General features: G+C 41.5%; 1 pseudogene; it reads right to left on the bottom strand.

Moving 5' to 3' along the window:
• Positions 1–5,310: 5,310 nt before the first annotated feature.
• Positions 5,311–22,692, bottom strand: LOC114023456 (annotated as a pseudogene).
• Positions 22,693–22,913: the final 221 nt, after the last annotated feature.

Below are 22,913 nucleotides of genomic sequence, written 5' to 3'. Positions count from 1 at the left end.
TACTCATGGTGCTCATATGTTTTGCATCCTTCATTTGCATGTTGTATTAAAACTATATCTTGTTCTAGACCCCCCTCCACTTCTAGGTAGTATAGTAAGTTTATAAATAGTCGGTATAAAGTAGCAGGAAGTAATATCGAAAAAGAGAATCTAGAAGTCACTTACAGCCTGTCTCACAGATCAAAGGGACATAATGGTTACTTGCAAACTGTCTCATAAATGAACTAAAGTCACATCCTGAGACTATGTGCTAAATCAAGAGAAACCCCTAGGCCTTATTGTAAGGACTCTTTGGTCATACTAACTGCGCATCGTTTGTAAGTCTCAGATAAGCTCCAGATAACCAAAGTAAGACCAGCAGAACACAAAATGTTGCTGCTAACTTTGAGATGATGTGGCTATGTTAATGAACTAGCCATAAGGTGGCATGGATAAGAGTTAGTCCGTCCCTCACCAAAATCCTATAAAAATGAGACCTCAAAATCCTGTCCCCTGAGCCCTCTTCAATTTTCATCTGGGTCCACGCTGCCAAGGGCTTCCAACTCCAATCCATAGTTATGTAAATGACTCTCCCCTTCCCCAGTCTCTTCCCCACATAGCCTACCTTTCTCCATCACACCATCACCCATTCCCCATCCCCCATCCCCACCCCTTCTGCCTTTGTACACCCCAAGCCCTTTGTCTCTGTACCCTCAATGCCTTATTAAAGTCTGATTGAGGCTTTACTCCCCTCTTGCTGCCATCGTGGTCTTTCCTAGAAAGTATCAAAAGAACTGAGCATGTCTGTCTCCCACCTGACCCAGAGGGACCCTCTTGTAGTCCCATTTCCTTAGTCACCACTAATTATTCCATAAATTAATTAGCAATTCACATGTCATGCCCCATACATGGGACAGCACTCATGAAAAGGCCAGCCTGAGAAAGGATTTGTCTTGTCTGGGGCATTAAAATAACAGTTAGCTTCTAAGTGACATTTATGTTTCATGTAATTATACAAAATCCGATTTACTTTCTGGCAGGGCTAAAGAATGATCCAACTCCATGGAATATTTGTGCTCCTTCTACTGAAGGGCTTATGGGTAAAAGAAAGATAAATATTACCTGAATATTCTTCTAAAAGGGTTTTTTGTACTCCTCCCATCCTCTTAACCTCAGTTATCCTTTGTCTCAAATGAGAAGGTTGAACCAGATGACCTCTGAGGTATCTTTTAGTCTGTCATCCAATAAAAACCTATTAGCCCACTCAGACTCTACCCCCACCTCCTGCCCCCATCCAACTACCCACTCCAGAAGAGAAAGCCATACTAGTCTAATGCTTTCATTTCGGGAGACCCCCAACCAGCAAGTCCTATTGGTGGTCTAACCTTAAAGTCTGGAATAAAACCCCATAGGTCTTTCTGAACCTGCCTACTGGGACAGAGGTGCCTCCCACCTCCCACTGGACAGGACATTTTCAGAGTTGAGGGGTCTGAAAGGTGAAGGTCCAGTAGGGACTAGCTGTGGACCGTTTCCCTACCTTGGGCAGTGGTCTGGGGGAGCTCTAGTGTGTGCTTCGTGACCACTTGTGGTCCCTGCTGAGGCACGTGAGCCTCAGGTGGGCATTGGATGGGTCCCCTGGCATCTCTTACTCCCCAGGCATCTCTAGCACCACCCCTCCACCCCTGCCCAGATATTCACTCCCAACCCTTAAAAGTACTCAGGGAGCCACAAGCCAAGCAGAGCTGAGTCTGGACAAGGTGGATCCTTTGCTAAGAGCCAGGCAGTGACTATGGCCCTTTGTAAGTAAGGAATCCTCAATCCAGCTCCAATTACACCCAGGTCACGGATCAGCTCCTCCACCTCCATAGTACCCTCTGGGGCTCATTTTACCCCCCAAGGGACCTGTAGTGGATTTATCTGAATGCTGCCATTTCTAAAGTCACACAGGGAGGGAGCAAAGGGCCCATGAGAGATGCTCGATGCCCCTGTCCATCCATCCCTCTGTCCCGCTAATAAAACTGGTTTGACTTTTTATATTCTTATTAATGAGTGCTCACATATTTTCTCTTTTGTTGCTAAGTTGTTTTTCAGTCATGTTCCACTCTTTGTGACCCCATGTGGGGTTTCCTTCGGCAAAGATACTGGAGTGGGTTGCCATTTCCTTCTCCAGTTCATTTTATAGATGAGGAAACTGAGGCAAACAGGGTGAAGTGACTTGCCCAGGGTCACACAGCTAGCAATTTAAACTCAGATCCTTCTGACTTCAGAGTCGACATTCTATCCTCTGCGCCACTTACTTGCCGTATTTTCTCTTTATATTCATAGAAATGAGTATTCATATATTCTTTCTATATATTTGGGTTTATAAGTACTTTTATTGTGTCTATAGTCATATATATACAGAAAAAATTCATATATATCCATATATATGTATTCACGTGTGTGAATAGAGAGATTAAATGTGTGGAGATATAGAAAATATATGAAAACTCATACATACTAATATAGAGAATATATTCATATATAAGTACTCATATATTATCTCTCTATATGTAAGTACTCACATTTACTTTCTATATTCATATATATAAAGACTCGCAGATTCTCTTTCTATATTCACATATATGAGTACTCATTCTCTCCATATATTCATTTATATAACTTATATGTTCTCTGTTCATATATGAGAACTCATTTTCTCTACATATTCCCATACATGAGCCCTTATATATTTTCTTTCAATTCATATACATAAGTACTCACATAGCCTCTCTCTTTATTCCTACATAGGAGTCCTCATATATTCTCTCCATATTCACATATGATTATTTCGCTGTTTCTCTCCCTGTGAGAGAATATGAGAATTCATATACATGAATAGAATCTATAAGTACTAATATATGAATATATATATGAATCAGTACTCTTGTACATAAGAATAGAGACGGAATAAACGCTCTTTTATATTATGTGACAATACATGAGTACTCATTTATATGAAGATATAGAGAATTTGTGAGCACTCATGTATATGAAGAGAGGATATATGAGTACTCATATATGTAAATAAAGAGGATATATAAGTATTCATATATATGAATGGAGAGAAAATATAGGAATCCATATATATGAATATACATAGTGATTGCTTTTTAATTAATATAGAGACAATATAGGAGTACTAATATATTTATAAATACACAGACAGAGGATAGATGAGTACTCATATATGAATAGTGACAGAGAATATAGGAATTTTCATATATATGAATACATGGAGAGAACATATCAGTAACTCATGAATACAGAGATAGAATCTGTGAGTACTCATATATGCCAATATACAGAAAGAATATAGGAATAATCATTTATTGGAAATAAGTCTCAATCTTCCACCCTTTTTTGCTATGAGCTTCTACAAATGAGTTTGTGTTCCAAACTTGTTTCACTTTTTGTCATTAAGTGTTTCACTTGTGGCTGACTCTTTGTGACCTCATGGACCACATGCTGATACTGTCCGTAAGGTTTTCTCCGCAAAGATACTGGAGTGGTTTGTCATTTCCTTCTCCAGTGGACTGAGGCAAACAGAGGTTAAGTGACTTTCCCAGAGTCACACAGTGTCTGAAGCTGGACTTGAACTCAGGTCTTCCTGACTCCAGGCCCAGAACTCTCTCTATCCACTGAGCCACCTAGCTGCCTCCTTGCTCTTGGCTGCCACTTAATAAATTAGTCAAATATTTCTTAAGGCAATTTTGAGACTCCCTTTAGTCCCTCACTATGCTAAATGATTTACATCAGTTAAAATGCTATATGAAATGATTATAATAGGAATGTACATGTGTGTGTGTGTGCGCGTGTGCGTATGCACATGCTCGAGTACGAGCACACTTTCTTCAATTCCCCCTTTCAACCATTAATAACAGGTTGGAATAGGTCAGGCTGGAGGAGATTTTATTGCAGGCCACAATTCTTTTTGTTTTGCTTTCTTTTATCTTTATAATAATGCCAGTCTCTTCTTTAGTAAGTCAGTGGCTTAACTGTCCAGCTGCTGAGGCTGTTGATAGAACAAATTGTAACACTCCTGGTGAAGGTGTTATCCTATATATGTGGCATCATTTTTACAGATAATTTGATTTGGCTTCTGGCATCATCATCTTCTTCAGGCTGCTGGTGGCAGGGAGACAATCCTGTAATTGATGTCCACGAGGCTGATTTCTGCACTGGGGAAGGATCCTTCTCCTTCTGAGTGACAGAACCTGATGGATGGGAAAGGAAAAAGCACATGAGCTCCAGCCAAGGGGCTATTCAGGCTCCCTTCCCCACCCTGATGCCCACAGCCCCCTTCTGCAGCCCAGGTTGGGCCCTCTGTCCTGCTGAAAATTCCCACCTCTGTGCTGTCAACAATTTCCTCCTTCTTTCCCATCACTGAAAACCCAATTCAGATGCTGCCCACTTCCAAGAAACCCTTTTTGATCCCCAAGTCACACAGGCCTCCTCTTTGCTCAACTCTGCCACACTTGGCATATTTAGGGCATACCTTTTTCGTCACTAGACCAGGACTTCTCTGAGGGCAGGAAAACAGGGACCTTGCCTAGGCTAACACCTCCAAGCCCCAAAAAACTGTTCAAGTAGGGCTCTGAGTGAAGCAGCTAGGGGTCATCTCTCTTATTTCACAAAATTCAGGGAATTTTGCTCAAGATCACTTTGCTAACTGTGTATGTATTGCAGACTGGCCCAAAGCTTGGTGTGGGGCGGGGGTTGATTTGCCCTTCACTTAACCCCACTGTCATAACTGAAGATTCCCAGAACCCCTGCCCAGCAGCTTCTAGGGAGAGCCTTCCCAGGGACCTTCAGCCCATGAAGCTTGACTGTCAGAGGAGGGAGAGGCTAGCCTGGCAGGCAGGAGAGACCTGGGTTCAAGGTGTGGGTCTGCCCCTTACTGGCTGTGTGACCTTGGCCGTGTCCCTGCCCTCCTCTTGGCCTCAGTTATCCTTTTTTCACAAATGAGGAGGTTGGACCACATGAACTCTGAGGTCTCTTTTAGCCCTCCATCCTATCCAGACCTACAAGCCCATTCAGACCCTACCCCTATATGTATACCCCTGCTAATGTTAGCAAAGTAGCCCCCAAGGCCACATCTGAGAAAACTCTGCTGGTCTCATGCAGCCCCCCACAGCAAATTCTGCTCTTATTGTAACCTTAAAGATTGGAATAAAACCCCTGGATCTTCCTGGACTTGTCTCTGAATCAGTGGTGCCCTCCTCCATCTCACAGGGACTATCAGACCTCAGAGCCCGGGGCGGGTAAAACCTGTAGTTGAGGACCTTTTCTCTACAATAGGCAGGAGTCCTGGGGTCTGGGGCTTGTGTTTCCTGATCCCTTGTCTCCCATGCTCAGGAGGCTGAGCCTCAGGGAGGCTTTGCGCGGGTTCCCGGGCCTCTCTCCCCTCTCAGATATCCACCCCCAGCCGATGGCCGGTGACCTCATCACCCACCTTTGTAAGGCAGGAATCCCTTCCAGCCAACCCCGCCCCTCCCTCAGCTGGACCTCATCAGACATCTCCCTCATCCGCCTCCCGGCAGTGAACGTCCCTCCCTGCAGTGCCGGCTCAGGCTCATTCTCCGCCCCGCCCCCTCGCCTGCTCATTTCCCCTCCCCCACAGACCTTCTCGGGTTGATTTTCCCCTCCCCCACCACCGCTGCAAGTGTCTCGAGCTCCCAGCGGGGTGTCCTGACTGTTATCATTGGGGAGCAGGGGAAGGGAGGGAGAAGACCCCAAGGACCGGGACTGATGCCCAGCGACCCCCTGCTGTCTGTTCAGGCGGTCCTCTGTCTCCACCCCCCACCCCCTCCCCAGCCCCTTCAAAACCACTGGGCTTTATATATTCTTATCCAGGAGGGCTCAAATATTTCCTCTGTATATTAATGTAAGGGAGAAATCTTCCATTGTCTATACATTTATATACACACACACACACATATATATTCATATTTTCTCTACATATTATATCAGTACTCGTCTATTCTCTTCATATGTTCATATATATGAGGATTCATATCTTATCCCTATATTTTAAAGTATGTATACTCATAAATTCTCTATATTCATATGTAGGAATAATCACATATTCTCTCTATATACATAGATCTATCCATCTATCTGTACTCTCTCAAGTGGCCAGAAGCAATGTAGGTTTGATGGGGTATGGGCCCAAAGTGAGACATTTGCCCCAATTTGGGCCCCATTTGTCTACGGGCCCTAGAAAACCTTTGGCTTGTCCTTGAATTCTCCCACTTGATCAAGGAGATCTCTGGCTTTTTCCTGAGGCCCTGATTCCATCACTCAATTGGCCTTTCATTTTGGCTACACCCAATCCTCCAATTCTGTTATCCTTAACCTAGTCTGGCCCTCCTTTGTCTTGTCTCCCTATGGCCCCAGGCTACTTCCCACCCTTGGTCCCACCTAGGCTCCATTTCCCTGGAGTTCTATTACCTCATAGACTACTTGGCCACTCCTGGATCCCTCCCACAGTCTTTCTGTATATAAGGTCCATCTTCTTTCCATTAAGATGTTCAGATTTTCACAATCTCCAATGGCCCATAGATGCTCAGATTCCTTAAGAGTCTGGCTAATATGGCGAATCTTCAATAAACCTTGTTTTTGGCTGCAAGAAGGCTTGAATCTAATTCTTTTGGGCATGTGTCGTGATTTTGGGATTCCAGGACCCCTAACCTCTAGACCTTATCAGATTTACCGAAAGTTGCTGGAGAGATTCAGCAAAGTGAAGTCTTGCCAACGACGTTGAAGGAAGAAACTTGGAAGGAGGCTGACAAACGAATAATGAAAACAGCAAAGATTTTGCTAGAATCTTGGTTACTCTAAATGTGATAGTCCACTGTGCCTGGTGACTTAACTTTCTTTTAGAAAGGCATTTCTAGTTGCTTGAATTTGGCTTTTCAAGTTAACAAACATTTATTAAGCTCCTACTGTGTGCCAGGCATTGTGCTCAGCGTGGGGACACAGTTTCTGGCCAGCACTTTGTGCCTGTATGTCATGGCTTCTGCAAAGAGAGATACAGGGTCACAGTTGCCCATTCCCATCCCCCAGCAGGCCTTATAATCTGGGAGAAGAGAAGATATGGAACCCAGGGTTACTCTTAGCAGGATCTACCCATGATCATTTCCCAGATATTTTAATCACTTACATATTTATTTCTAAAAGTTTAACTTATTTTTATGTTTACTGTTGTTTTTTTTCCATCACATTCATTTTTGAATCTATTTCCACCCCCCCCCCCCCGCTTCCTCTACCTAACAAGCAGTTCCATGTAACAGAGATTTTCCTCAAAAAAAGAAATAACACAGTTCAGTTCAGTTCAATTCAGTTCAGAGAGCACTGTAATGTAGAGTTTATAGGTCTCGAATGTACTTATCAAGTAATACTGGGTATTTGAGCTGGGTATCCTCCTTTTAGTTCATAAGTGCTACCAGGTCTGTCTGCCTGAGGCCCAGGAGGGAAGGAGGAGGGGAGGGGGCCAGGTGCCCACTAAAATTGGCCCTGGAAGGTTGAGGGAGGGGGTGGCTCCCTGTGGAGGCCCACTTGTTACTGGTGACATATCTCTCTTTCAGAGAGTGGGCTGTAATACCTTGAATTTTATTTTTGATTGAAAAAGCATTTCTAAGATCCTATTATGTACTAGGCATTGTGCTAAGGGTGGGGACGGGAAGACAAAAATACAGCCCCTGCCCTCAAGGAATGCCCACATTCCACAGGTGACATTCGCCCCTAGACTGGCTGCTTGGAACTGCGAACTTCTTTTCCCTCACAGCTCCAGTCACTCTTTCTAGGAAAAGAGTCCCTTGTTTGGGAGCCAAGGTCATGAGGCCCCTCAGTTCAAGGATTCCCTCATCATCATCCTCCTGCACTTGGTAACAATCAATGAACTTTTCCCAAGAAATTACTCCAGTCCCATGAAGCTGAGGGATGGGGAAGGGTGGCCCTGTGACTCTTTGCTTCAGAAGAGTTGACTGTGGATCCAGGCACAGCTTCACCAGACCTCATCATCTCTGAGAAGAGAAGAAATGTAGTCAGGCAAGAGAAATGTGGGCTCAAGGCCCATGGCCCAACAGATCATGGTGTGCCCTATCGAGCAACATTCAGCAGTTTGAAGAAATCAAGTAATCTTTCCCAAGAAATGAAACAAGTCCCATGAGGCCAAGGGGTAGGGAAGGGCCAGCTGTGGCCCTCTGTCTCTCTTTGCAGAAACAGTAACTGTGGACCCAGGCCTAGCTCCACCACGCCTTGTCTATGAGGAGGGAAGAAATGTGACTCAGGGATTCACTCAGCAGGATCTACCTAGGACTCTTCCCTGGCAATTTCATTCATTTACATATTTATTTTCACAAATTTATCTTGTTTTTATCAGTAGCTTTTGGTTTTGAATCATCACATTCATTTCTGAATACATTCCTCCCACTTCCCCTGCAAAACAAGCCATTGCCTGTAACAGGAATTTTCCTCAAAAGGTGAAGAAATAACACTGTTCTGTTCAGTTCACACAGCACTTGGTTTTCTACCTCTCTAGTTACTTACAAGGGTATTGGAATATAATATTGGGTATTGGAGTTGTGTTTGCCTTACCCTTCTTTTTTATTATTTGTGATTTTTTTAAATTTTAAACTTAAATACAAAATAAGAAAAGAGAAAAGAAACAAACTTAAATACTCAAACTAAAATAATACAAAATAAGAAAAGAAAAAAAAGCATTGCCACGTGTACAGCAGAACGGATTCAAAATATACAGTGAGAGAGGATTCAAAACATACAGTAATAAATTTCCATTTCAAGAAAACCTATACAATGAATACAACACATTGTGTCAAGAGCTATCTAGCTTTTCTTTGCTTCCTTGTAAGTTTTCTTTTGTTCTCTGCTGTGTACTTTTTACTTTGTTTTTTTTCTCCACTCTTCCTCCCCTGCCCTCCAGAAGGCTACAATTAAGCATATATGCATGTGTGCACACAAACATATACATGTACACATACATATACATATAGACATACATATATAGACATACACACAAATACATATATATACATGCATATACCCATACATACACTTACATATACATATACTTAAATATTGATAATTATATAGAGACACATACATTCATATGTATCTATGTAAGACCATACTATACTTATCTTCTTTTTCTCTGAGGGTGGATAACCTCTTCCTTCATAAGTCAGAGTCTTTCTATATATTTCCAAGTCCACCGACTTGTCATTTCCTACACCACAGCAATATTCCCACCTTATACTGTTTAGTTGTTTTAAATAGTCCCAAACAACATCGATGAATATGACTGACAGTGTAGTTTCCCTATTTTTCTCTTTTGATTAAATCTAGTTTAGCCTTAACTTTGTCTGAGATTATGATTACTACCCCTGCTCCTTTTCCCCTAACAAATTCTACTCCTGCTCTTTATTTTATATTTGTGTGTATCTCTAATTTCTTATCCCTCCAGAATGCTCTACTTTACTTCTACTCACTACCTTGCCTTCCTATTACTTAGCCTACCCCCCCATCCTTCCATTATCCTCCCATTCCCATAAATCTAAACACCCTTCTATACCTCACTTTAACTTCTTCCCTCACCCTCCCCTGTAAAGATCCCTCTCTAATCCTCTCCCTCTTCCCTAGCCTCTTAGTGTTTTATTTCTTTATGAATTTAGACTTCTTTACTCTTCTAGATATATATGTACTATTCCCTCTTGAACCCATCCAGATGAAAGTAGGTTACCAGAACTACCAGCCCTCCTCCCCCATCTAATCCCCCGAATCGATTCTTCCTCTTGCACCTCCTTTTCTTTTTTCAGCTGTTCCTAAATGGTTTTACTTTTTAAAATCATATCATACTCAGATCTACCTCCAATCTTTCTTATAAACTACCCAATTACTAATAAAATCTTAGATATATGTTTTACATTACATACAGTCTGCTCTTATTCAGTCCCTTGTAATTAGTCTTTGGTATGTACCTTATATTTCTCTTGGCTCTTGTATGTCAAATCTATTAAGTTCAGGTTTTGTTGTTTTTTTTTTTTAACAAAATCCTGAAAGTCTGACAATTCATTGAATTTTCTTTTCATTCAGGATTATGCTTAGCTTTTCTGGGTATGATATTTTCAGCTGAAACCTCAGTTCTTTTGTTCTTTGATATATAATATTCTAAGACCTGCAGTCTTTTAGTGTCACTGCTACTAGGTCTTGTGTGATTCTAATTGTGGCACCACCATGTTTAAATTTTTTTTTCTTTTTGCTCATAATATTTTATCCTTGAGCTGAGGGGTTTTGGAATTTGACTATGATATTCCTGTGGGTTTTCCTCATAGGATCCCTTTCAGGTAGTGATTGGTGGATTTTTTTCTATTTCTACTTTTCTTCTCTTATTCTTATGCTTCTGGACAATTTTTAAAAATTATTTCTTGTATTATTGTACCAAGATTCTTTTTTTTTTAAATCATAGCTTTCAGGTAGTCTGATTATTATTATATTTTCTCTTCTTGATCTGTGCTCCAGATTAGTTGTTTTTCTTATGAGATGTTTCACATTCTCTTTTATTTTTTCATTCTTTATATTTTGTTTTATTATTTCTTGATGTCATAACTTCATTGGCTTCCCCTTGCCCTATTCTGATTTTCAAGGAGTAGTTTTCTTCCTTAAGATTCTGGATCTCCTTTTATAATTGGTTGACTTCCTTTTTATAATCTTCTTGTTTTTCTTAGATTGCTCTTTTTCTCCCCTCCATCTCTCTCATTTGATTTTTCAAGTCTTTTTAAAGTTCTTCTACAAATTCTTTTTGGGCAGGTCACCATTTGATGTTACTCTTTGGAGTAGAAGAGGGTTTCTTTGCTTCAGTATCCTCTGAAGATGAACCTCAGTCTTCTTTATTCCTATAGTAATTCTCCATGGTTGGATTCTTTCTCCTTTGCCTACTCATAAAAAAAAAAAAAATTTGCAGCAACTTAGTTGCTTAACCCTGGGGTATGGGGGATAGCACCTCTGGCCTCAGATCCTCCTTCAGTTTCTTCCCTCTGGAACTGGAACCAAGATCTCCACCCTCCAGTAAGTGCCCACAAGCCAGCGGTGTCCCTGCCCCACTGCTTCTGCACTCACTGGCATGTGCTGGTTCCTTTTCAAACCTCCCCACCCATTTCCCCCGCTGCCACATCTGCACGGCACAGCTGGGTCTGGCTTTCCTTGTCAGCAGAGGTTCCCTTGATTTTCTTGGGCTTAGACCCCAACTCCCCTTGATGCAGTTTAGGGGTTCAGGGGTCCTGGGACCCCAATATCACAACATGCAGGTCCTCCCTGAAAGAATTTGACCCAAGCCTTCTTTCAGCCAAAGGCAAGGTTTATTAGAACATCTGTCACATTGGGCAGACTCATAAGGAGTTTGAACATTAGTAAACTATTGGCTAGATTGTAAGAATCTGACCAGTGGCTAGATTATAAGAATCAGAGCATCTTTTTTTTTTTTTTTAAGTGAGGCAATCGGGGTTAAGTGACTTGCCCAAGGTCACACAGCTAGTATGCGTCAAGTGTTTGGTCTGAGGCCGGATTTGAACTCAGGTCCTCCTGACTTCAGGGCCAGTGCTCTATCCACTGTGCCACCTAGCTGCCCCAAATCAGAGCATCTTAATGGAGACAAGATGGACCTTATATACAGAAAGCCTATGAGAGGGATCTAGGAGTGGCCGAGTAGTTTGGGGTCACGGGAGATGGGGCCTAAGGAGATCTGGATGGGAGTGGCCAGTAAGCTGGGGTGAACAGAACTCCTGGGACCTGGACAATGGAGCCTAGCTAGGATTAAATGTGGGAAATGGCCAGGGGCCTTAGGGAGGTAAGATGTTGGAGGGGAGATTGGGTGTAGCCACAAAGAAAGGCCAGTTGATGGAATTATAGCCTCAGGCGAATGCCAGAGATTCGGCCAAGTGGGAAGGTCCAGGGTTTTCCTTTCTGGGGTCTAGATTCCAACCCCATCACCCTCACTGTCCCAGGGGTAAAAATTCCTGTGGCTGGGGCCAAGGCAGCCTCCCAACCCAGTTTATGCCAGGGCTTGCCACTTGTTGCTCAAGTGACCCTAGCCTGGAGGTGTTTACTCTTCACAGGGACCAAACCTCATCCTGAGATTTTTCTTTAGATCTTTTCCAATTGTCCCAGGAGGACCACTGTTCTGCCCTTACTCTTATTTATTTTTTACCACTCTATGTTCATCCTGAGGTGCTATTATTATCTTGTTTGTGGGAGAAATCTGGAGAGCTTGGAATTTTCTGACATACTCTACTGTCTTCCCAGAATCCTCTGTGCCTTATCCTTCTACTAGCCCATAAGTATTCTGAGGTCAGGAGCTATCTTTTCTATACTTTGCATTTTCACTGGTGTCTAGAATGGAGTTTTTGCAAATGGTAGGTGCTTAATTAATATTTATTGAGGTCTATCCATTCTGGAAAGAAATTTGTTATTATGCTAAAAAAAAAAAGTGATTAGGACAGCGATACCATAAGCCCCAGAAGTTGCACTTCTGGGCATATAAGCAGGTCTATATACTATGTGTCTCGAAAGTCTTAATGCAGCTTTAAGCTACGAAAGCTTTACTAATTTAAAATTTTGGGTGTATCACAAAATATTTGTGTGGTACGGTGACTCTAACACAATTAAACTCAGAGACTTCTCAAGGAAGCAAACATTACTCTTTATTACAATCTCGCGAGAAGGGGCGTCTAACTCCTCCAGTACACTACCAGCAGGAGAGAGGAGAGGCACAAAGGACAAAGCAAGGTTATATATCTTAACGCAAACAAGAAACTCCCACCCCACCACTATCCCTTACTCCCATTGGCTGGGAGGTGGGCTTACATTCTAGGCACGAAAGTCTTTCCCATTCCCAAAGAACAAGCAAACAGGGTATAGCCAATCCAAACATACATGTCCTTATTTAGTATACCTAATGCTGACATGGCAGTGGCAATCAGGAGGGGGTTTAGGGCCGAATTCCTATAGGTTTAGGTAATTTAAACTTATGGCCTGTTCATTATCTCAAAGCTTATCTTTAGTTTCCAGACAGTCTTTTCATCACCACCCTGAGAAGTCTTCACAGAGGTTATATCTCATTCATATTCATAGTAACACTCTGTGGTAGCAAAGAACTGCAAACAAAATAGAGTTGTGTGGGGTGTTTGTGACCCCCAAAATAATCAAATCAGAGACTTTTTCTTAAGAAAGGCAAAAAGGAGTTTTGTTGCTTTCTCAGGAGAAAGGACACACCCAGCATTCACTCAAGATGGCTGCAGCCAGGGTGTGCATCTGAGTGTCTTGTAAAGCAGAATATATAGACCCTATCCACAATGTCCCTGCCCTAACCCCCTTTCCCTCAACCCATTGGCTGGGTACATTAGGGGCACAATCTATTCGTGGAATTCTAACTTCTAAGGAAGGAAGTTCCAAACAAGTTAGAGGGGAGTGGTCTCTTTGCACAACCAGAACATCCAGTTTAGCCACATGGAACATCCAGTTTAGCCAGAATGTGCTGCAAGGCATCTGGGTGCAGTCTCACAATAGTCATAAGTATGAAAAGTAACTGAAGTCGGAGTTAGTTCATTCCCCTGAGGGGGCTTCACCCTATATTATCCCATTCACTCCCTTATCTTGTTTACATATTTGTGTAAACCAATAAGCCAAGAAATCAATTAATCAATAACCTAATCTCCCCCTGTCCTGTTTTCTTATCAATTCTGTGGGAACCAAACTGTTAGCATTCCTCACAGAGTGCAGTTGGTTGATGGGGAAATGGATGAATGAATTGTGGGGAGTGAAGGAGGGAATAAGCATTTATTAAATAAATTTAAATGTTTTTCAAATGTCTCTTGGGAGTGTCAAAACAACTCAGTGACATGGGTACTATTATAATTACCATTTTACAGTTGTGGAAACTGAGGTAGATAGAGTTGACCTGACTTGCACTGGGTCTTACACATTTAGTGAGTGTTTGAGGTCATATTTTGAACTCAGGTCTTCCTGATCCCAGACCCAGAGCTCTAGTCATTACACCACCTAGCTGCTTTGTGCTGCCTGCTGGTAATAGAATATCCTTGTGCTCTGAGAAACATGAAGAATTATAATAATTTGGGCTCACTTATAGGAACTAATAAAGAGTAAAATAAGTAAAATCAGGAACATGATATGCATATCATATCATATCATATAGTGTTCCCTGACGGCAACACTATAAACATAAAGGAGAAGCAGACTTCTAAATACTGTGTTATTATAATGACCAAACTTGGCCCTGGAAAAGAGGTGTGAAAATGAACCTCCCTCCATCGATGTAGAACATTTAATTTACTTCATGGCTGTTGGAACAAATTTCTTCCAAAATGAATTGTAAAATGAAAACAAAAGACATCTAGAAAAATAATGTTTTAAAAAATAAATGTTCCTTGAATGAAACCTTTTTTTTTTTTTCCTGCTGGAAGTATCTTGTATTAGTTATAAGGATGACTTTGTTAAAAAGGATGTTAATAAGGTTGACTTTCATTTTAACTTCTGTTTGAGGCCTTCCTCTGTGGCTGTTTTGGGGGCAATCAGAAAACACCAGTGACCTTCTCCCTCTGTAAGAAGGCCATTCCTTTTCCTGTGCTTTTGTGGATATCTTTTGTTTTCATATTACATTCATTTTGAATGAGATTTTTTTTTGGGGGGGTGGGGAGTGAGGGACAAGGCCAAGGTGGATTTTGTTTTGCTTGACTACACATATCTGTTATAAGAGTTTTATTATTCTTTTATTTTTTTAATGGTTGGAGGGAAAGTGAGAGGGAAAGCAAGTGATTTTTCTTAATTGAAGAAAAAAGTCTGTTATCTTTGGATCGTGTGTCTGTGACCAAGTGAATTGATTTGGGATGTGGACAGCTATTTACTCCCTTCCTCTAACCATTCTCTGAGCCCTCATATGAAGTATCTACATGGGGCTACTCTAATTTGAAACAGGGATTATATTTAGAGAATAATACGTGAGCACATGGAGCTCAGGGATGCTCACAAGGTTTCAATCATACTTTGATTCTCTTTCATTTGGGCTTCAATATTCAAGGAAAGGACAAGGCATTATCCACATTGCAAGATTCTCCCACTGCCATAAAATAGATGATCTGAGGTATTAGTAATGACTGTGTTGGTCATACCATTGTTTAGCACCAATATTGTGGGGAAGTAGCTCCTACAATTTCAAATAACTAAAATACCATTCTTTTGTGCCTTTACCATCGGAAGGAAAGAAACTTGAATCACCTGCCATTGGCTTAACTACTGATCCGACCTCTTCATGCTTGTCACTCATGCAGAGTTGAAATGAGACTTTACCACACAACAATGGAAACTCAAGACTAGGGGTGCTGGCCACATTCCACTAGGGATGTCTAAGGCTCCATTGGGATTGAAACTTTTCCCAGCATGCACATTCCTCTTCCCTGTCCTACAAAGAGGAAGAGAGATTGACAGTAAGATAAGAAAACACCCAGAAAGAATTGCTTTGCAACCAAACTGGTAGAGACTGGAGTTCATCTTGGCTTGGCAGAGTTATCTAAGGACTCTAAAAACACAGATTAGTTTTTAGAAAAAGTGGCTTTGCCTAGAGGCAACTAGACTCCAACCATTGGTGAGTCTGTGTAAAGAGTGTTTTCTAAGGAAGGTGGAGTTTTAAATGATTATTTGGGGAAAGTGAAAGTTATCCTGAGGGAAAATGAGTCTCCAAAGGAGTACCTGGTGCTCCAGACTGCTTTACACTTATAAAGATGTTACTTTGTCTCCGCTAACTCCTAAAGTGTGTGACTGATTGGTGTCTGTACTTTCACCCCTCTGCCTCTCCCCCATTCTATGATATGGGCAGATGCTATTCCAACAAATTGGGTTTTTTTTTTCCTGAAGTATCAGATCTGTACCTGGCTTTGGATGTTGGCATTTGAGAACAAAACAAACATGGAGAAAGCCAAAACGTCTTTGAGCAATTTATACTTGACCATGCCTTTAAACCCAAATCACTCTGGCTTTCACTGATTGGCCAATAATAGGTCCCAGCCCAAGCCTCAGTTGCTCATCATTTAGGTTTTGATGGCTCAGAGTGAGTGTAAATAGCAATTGTTTCTGTTCTGGACAGAAACTCTGAGGGTCTTCCCCTCCCAGACTGATTCTTTTGGGAAGTCAAACTAGGCCATCTTTTGCCTCAGTTCTTACATAGTCTTTAATTACTGAATGGGCATTGCTTCAGACAAACTGAGACCTGGGAAAGGCCTTACCTTAAAAAGGCCAAGGTCTCCCACTGTATCTGGGGCCATCGCCAGTTATCCTGACCTTTGTCATGCCACTGGACCCCAACGACTCTGGAGGATAGTGTGAGACTGATGACTTTGCACAGCTCTGCCTCACTTAAATCCAATTTACTTGCAAATCAAGACATGCCCCTCCAGATGTCATTGGTCCTCTTCAAGAATGAAGGATGAACAGCAATGGTAGAACAGCCTGTCATGAAATCTCTGGACAACTGAGAAATTAGCGATTGGAGAGGACAAGGGAAGACATTTCATAGCATTAAAGATGGAGAACAGGAGGGGACATCCTCTCAGGCCAGCTAGTCCAACCCCCTCATTCTGTGGATGAGAAAATGAAGGCTGAGGGAGGTCAAGTGACTTGCCCCAAGCAGGTGTAAATGTTAGAAACAGGATTTAAACCCCACCCTTCAGTCTCTGAGTTCCTTCCCACTGTCCCCACCAGCACAGGGCAAAGGGCTGCTCCTAGGGTTATGGCTAGCTTGTTTTGTTTTGTTGGGTATTGTATTTTTTTTAAATGCTTAAAACAGCTTTTCTCCGACCCAAATTCAAGGCATTACAAAGCAATACCTGGCATGCCCTCTGTGCTCTTCATGCCTCAGGACTAGCTAGAACCTGGTTCTTTCTCAATGTTCTAGTCACAAGATTGGTGGCTGTGGAGCTACTATAACCCCAGTGCTGTTTGATTCATTTGACAAGTCACTTGGTTCTACTAGATGCAAGGAATTTGAGCCAAGGCAAAACTTCCCTCTTGTTGCATTGTCTATAGAGTTCCACATTATCTTGAGTTCTCTTATCTTTCCACTGAAATGTTTGTTGACTTGACTTAACCTATGTGAGAGGCCTGAATAATACGAAGGTTTACCTTCAGTGACAGAATATCAGAGTCGAAAGAGATGTCAGAGGTCATTTGGTCAACCCTCACTAGTAATCTTCCCTTTTTTTTGTTGTTGTTCCATCGTCTCTGACTCTTCATGACCCCATTTGGGGTTTCCTTGGTAAAGATACTGGAGTGGTTTGCCATTTCCTTCTCTGGCTCATTTTACAGATAAGGAAACAGAGGCAAACAGGGTGAAGTGACTTTTCCAGGGTCACACAGCTAGGAAGTGTCTGAGGTGAAATTGGAACTCAGGAAGGTGAGTCTTATGATGAACAGGATACTCTCAGAAAAACCTGGAAAGACTTACATGAACTGATGCAAAGTGAAGTGTACTGTGTACAAAGTAACAGCAAAATAGTGTGATGATCAGCTGTGAATGACTTAGCTATTCTCAGCAATACAATGATCCAAGACAACTCTGAAGGACTTAGGATGAAACATTCTATCCATCCCCAGAGAAAGAACTGATGGTGTCTGAATACAGATTGAAGAATACTTTTTTAAACTTTCTTTATTTTTCTTGAGGTTTTTTTTTTTGGTCTACATTTTCTTTCACAACATAACTATTATGAAAATGTTTTGCATGACTACATATTTATAACCTATATTGAATTGTTTGTCTTCTCAATGAAGGGGGTGGGGAGGGAGAAAGAGAGAGAATTTGGAACTCAAAGTTTTAATAATTAATGTTAAAAATTGTTTCTATATGTAATTGGAAAAATAAAATATTAAATAAATTAAAACAACAACAACAACAAAAACAACATCCCTCCCCCAAAAAAGGAAGGTGAGTCTTCCTGACTCCAGGCCCAGGGCTTTATCCACTATAACACCACTTAGCTGCCCCATGAATCTCCCCGTACATCATCACTAATAAGTAATCATTCCAGCCTCCGCTGAAAGACTTCCAGTCTTTAAGGAATGGGCGCTAGCTATCATGGTTGCTCATTTCTTCCTCTTCCAGTTCTCATTATTACTTCCACATCTACCTATATCTTTTTGTATATACCTATGAATGTACATATTTTTCTTCACCATTATCATGTAAGCTGCTTGAGGACAGGGACTGTTTCAATTTTGTCTTTGTATTCTTAGCACCTGGCACATTGTGGGTCACACAGTAGGAACTTAATAAATGCTTGTTGATTGATATATTTTCAGGCTAATTGAACATGTGTACAATGTTTAAAAAAATGTAGAATCCATTATTTAAAAACAAATTACAAAAGCTAAATGTATTCAGAATTAAACAAATCTCGAGGTATTGATTGCAAAGATGATTTTTGTGCCAGAAATTCCCTCTAAAACATATGTTCTTCTTGTTTCATGACCTCTCAATAACCTGTCCTCATTCTCATCAGATAGAGGAAGCTTTAAAAATAATCATTTTAGACAACTACAAGTGTTTTAGTTATGTGTTATATATGGAACATGAATATAACTTTTTTTAAACAATTTTTTTTTTTTGGTTAGGGCAATTGGGGTTAAGTGACTTGCCCAGAGTCACATAGCTAGTGAGTATTATGTGTCTGAGGTCGGATTTGAACTCAGGTCCTCCTGACTCCAGGGCTGGTGCTCTAGCCACTGTGCCACCTAGCTGCCCCTTTTTTAAAAACTATTTTTTAAATTTATTTTTATTTTTTATTTATTTTTTGAATATAACTTTGTAAATCTCATAAATGTCTACAAAAAATTTTGTAACAATATAGGTATTAATGGGGCTCTCAAAGCACTCTTTACAGATAAGTCTAATATTCTTATATTTCACATAAAATAATAAAATTAGAATCATGAATTCACTAACATTCAGTCTGTCAGTCAAGAAGGTAGTTTTATATTTATTTTATATAGATGGATAAACTAAGATAAAATGGTTAGAAAATACAGATATTCTGAGGAACCCAGGTTCCTTTTTTTTTTTTGCAGGTTTCAATTCTACTTTTTAGCCATATACTTGAGTACCTGTCCAGGTTTCTTAAGGTCAGTGTGGCCATTCAACTAATTCTGGTCAAAACCTTCTCTATGCCTGAACACAATGGTCTCATTCCATTAAGCAATAAACATTTATTAAGCACCTACTATGTGCCAGGCATAGTACTAAGCACTGGAGATACAAAAAGAGGCAAAAGACAGTCCCTGCCCTCAAGGAGCTTAAAATCTAATGGGGGAGACAACAAATAAATCAAATCATACAAAGCAAGCTATATACAGGATAGATGGGAAATAATTAAGAGAGGGAAAACACTGAAATTAAGAAGAGTTGGGGAAGGCTGCCTCTAGAAGGTGGGATTTTGGTTGGAACTTAGAGGAAGCCAGGGAAATGAGTAGTCAGAGCAGAGGAGAGTGAGCATCCAGGCATGGGGGACAGCCAGAGAGAGTGCCCAGAGCAGAAAGATGGAGGGTCTTGTTTGTGGAACAGCCAGAAAGCCAAATGTCACTGGATTGAAGAATGCTTATTGAGGAATAAAGTGGAGTGGAAAGGTTGGAGGTTATGAAGGGATTTTTTATGGTACCAAATTAAATAGATTTTATTCTTCAGGATAAAAATTGCATTTCTACTTGTTTATACTACTGATAAAGTGCAGTGTTCATTTTTCTCCCTCTGTGCACATTCAGTAATTCAGAATCCTCAGATTTACACAGTAGCTAGACTACCACTGTCTTGGCTACACATTGAGTTCTTCAATCTTTGGAAAGCTGTGTGGAATGCTCTTTGTTCTAGTGTGTGTAGTCAACCTCCTCAATGGTAGATTCAGAAGAAACACCTCCCAATGGGACTGCTCCACCCTCTGGAAACCTCCCAGGCATGCATGCCTCTGGTATGCCCCCTGTACTCTGGTACAGCTTAGTAACGAGGGGGGTGCAAACCTTCTTCAATTCTTTCTTTTTTTGTTGTTATTTTTGTTTTTGGCAAGGCAATTGGGGTTAAGTGACTTGCCCAGGGTCACATAGCTAGTAGGTGTCAAGTGTTTGGTCTGAGGTCAAATTTGAACTCAGGTCCTCCTGACTCCAGGGCTGGCACTCTATCCACTGTAGCGCCACCTAGCTGCCCCCTTCTTCAATTCTTTCTGCTGATGCTCAAATTCTTCCTTCTCAGAAGTCTGGTTTGTATACAGCCAGTCAATTATTTCATTACACGTCAGAGAACTTCTGTTTGTTTCATCACCAGTTTTGGAGTTTGATGTTTCTCATCCTCTACACTAGCCTTCATGTTCACAGCATGAGTCAAGAGAATTCTTGGAAGACACCTTGTGTCTCTGCTTCTAGCCTTCAGCCTTGTATTTCTCAGCCTCCAGGACCATACGCTCAATGTCTTCTTTGTTCAGATGACCTTTGTCGTTGGTGATGGTGATCTTGTTCTCCTTGCCTGTGCTCTTATCCACAGAAGACACATTGAGGGTGCCATTGGCATCAATGCCAAATGTGACTTCAATCTGAGGAATACCCCAGGGGCAGGGGGGATTCCTGTGAGCTCAAACTTGCCAAGCATGTTATTGTCCTTTGTCATTGCCCTCTCACCTTCATAAACCTGAATAAGCACACCAGACTGGTTGTCCAAGTAGGCTGTGATGGTCTTCGCCTGCTTAGTGGGGATGGTAGCATTTTTCATTCTAAGTCCTTCAGAGTTGTCTTGGATCGTTGTATTGCTGAGAATAAAACTAAGTCATTCATAGCTGATCATCACACTATTTTGCCGTTACTTTGTATACAGTACATTTCACTTTGCATCAGCTCATGTCTTTCCAGGTTTTTCTGAGAGTATCCTGTTCATCATAAGACTCACCTTCCTGAGTTCCAATTTCACCTCAGACACTTCCTAGCTGTGTGACCCTGGAAAAGTCACTTCACCCTGTTTGCCTCTGCTTCTTCATCTGTAAAATGAACCAGAGAAGGAAATGGCAAACCACTCCAGTATCTTTACCAAGAAAACCCCAAATGGGGTCATGAAGAATCAGAGATGATGGAACAACAACAAAAAAAGGGGAGATTCCTAGTGAGGATTGACTCGATGACTTTTGACATCTCTTTCAATGGTGACATTGCATTTGATCCGAACTGACATAACTCTACCATCAATTTCAATACCAAGGGAAAAAGGAGTGACGTCCAACAGCAGCAAGTTCTACACATTCCCAAATTTATCTCCAGACAAGATGGCAGCCTGGACAGCTGCACCACAGGCCTGACACCCTTGTGGAGCTCATTGCCATTGAAGAAGTTCTTCAGAAGTTTCTGGATTTTAGGGATCTGAGTGGAACCACCCACCATGTCATGAATTTGTGATTTATCTAGCTTGGAATCCCTTTTCCACGGGGGCCAGTGTACCATGGAAGAGGTCAGCATTCAGCTCTTCAAATCAGGCATGGGTAAAGGAGGCATAGAAGTTGATACCTTCATAGAAGGAGTGAATCTCAATTCAGAGCCATCGCCAGTCATCCTGATCTGTATCTTGCCACTGGACCCAGATGGTTCCGGAGGAGAAAGTGAGGCTGGTGACTTTGCACAGCCCTCCCTCACTTAAATCCAATTCACTTGCAAGTCATGGTATCACCTCCCTGATGTCATTGGTCCTCTTTGAGAATGAAGGACAAACAGCAGCAAGAATCTTAATAATGGCCTGAGTACTGGAAGAGAAGGGATACTTTGCACATTCACAAGTGGTACACAGACAGCGAACAACCCTCTTGCTCTGACTCATGTCCTTCTTGTGTTTTTGCTTGGACTCAGTGATGAAATTGTTTAACCTATGTGGTTGTCAAAGTCCTCCCCACTCAAGTGGGTGTCACCATCTGTGTACTTGACTTCAAAGATGCCATCTTCAGTGGCACTGAAAGTGCCACCTCCAAGGTCAAAGATCAACAGTTCTCTCAGTGTCAATCTTTTTTGTCCAAGCTATAAGCAATAGCAACAGCAGTTGGCTCATTAATGATTCAGAACACACTGACACCAATGATGGTTCCAGCATCTTTAGTGGCCTGATGTTGGGAATTGTTGGAGTAGGCTGCTGGTAGTGTGATGACAACATTTGTGACGATCTTCTCAAGATAAGCTTCAGCAATTTCTCTCATCTTGGTCAATACCAAGATACTTCTTCTGGATAGAAACTTTTGGTCTCCCCTTTGTATTCTACTTGGAGCTTAGATCTGCTTGCATCATTCACCAGCATGAAAGGCCAAGGCTTCATGTCTTGATGATACAACATATCATCAAATCTGTGACCAGTCAAATGTTTGGCATCAAAGATTGTGTTGGTGGGGTTCTTTGAAATTTGATTCTTTGCAGCATCACTGATTAAATATTCTGTGTTAATGAAGGCAGTGTGGCTTGGGGTGGTCCTGTTCCTTGGTCATTAGCAATGATCTCCACTTTCCCATGTTGGAAGACTCTCACATAGGAATAAATGGTGCCAAGATGAATGCCAACTAAGGATGCTGGGGAGGCAGGGGTCATATCTGATTGATATGGAATAAAAAGGGTTGCTGCTGTGCTAAGACCCTGTGAAGGGATTTTAATGTCAAATAGAGCATTTTGTATTGATCCTGGAGGCAAAAAGGAGCCACTGGAGTTTACTGAATATAAGGGTGATAAGATCAGACCTCTACTTTAGGAAAATCACTTTAGTGGCTGAATGGAGGATGGATTGTAGTGGGAAGAGAAATGAGTCAGGCAGA

This window comes from Vombatus ursinus, unplaced genomic scaffold, assembly GCF_900497805.2.
Source record: "Vombatus ursinus unplaced genomic scaffold, bare-nosed wombat genome assembly UNPS02004423.1, whole genome shotgun sequence".
NCBI lineage: Eukaryota > Metazoa > Chordata > Mammalia > Diprotodontia > Vombatidae > Vombatus > Vombatus ursinus.
Note: the sequence above shows the minus strand (reverse complement) of the source record. Positions and strands in the feature narration are given on the sequence as shown.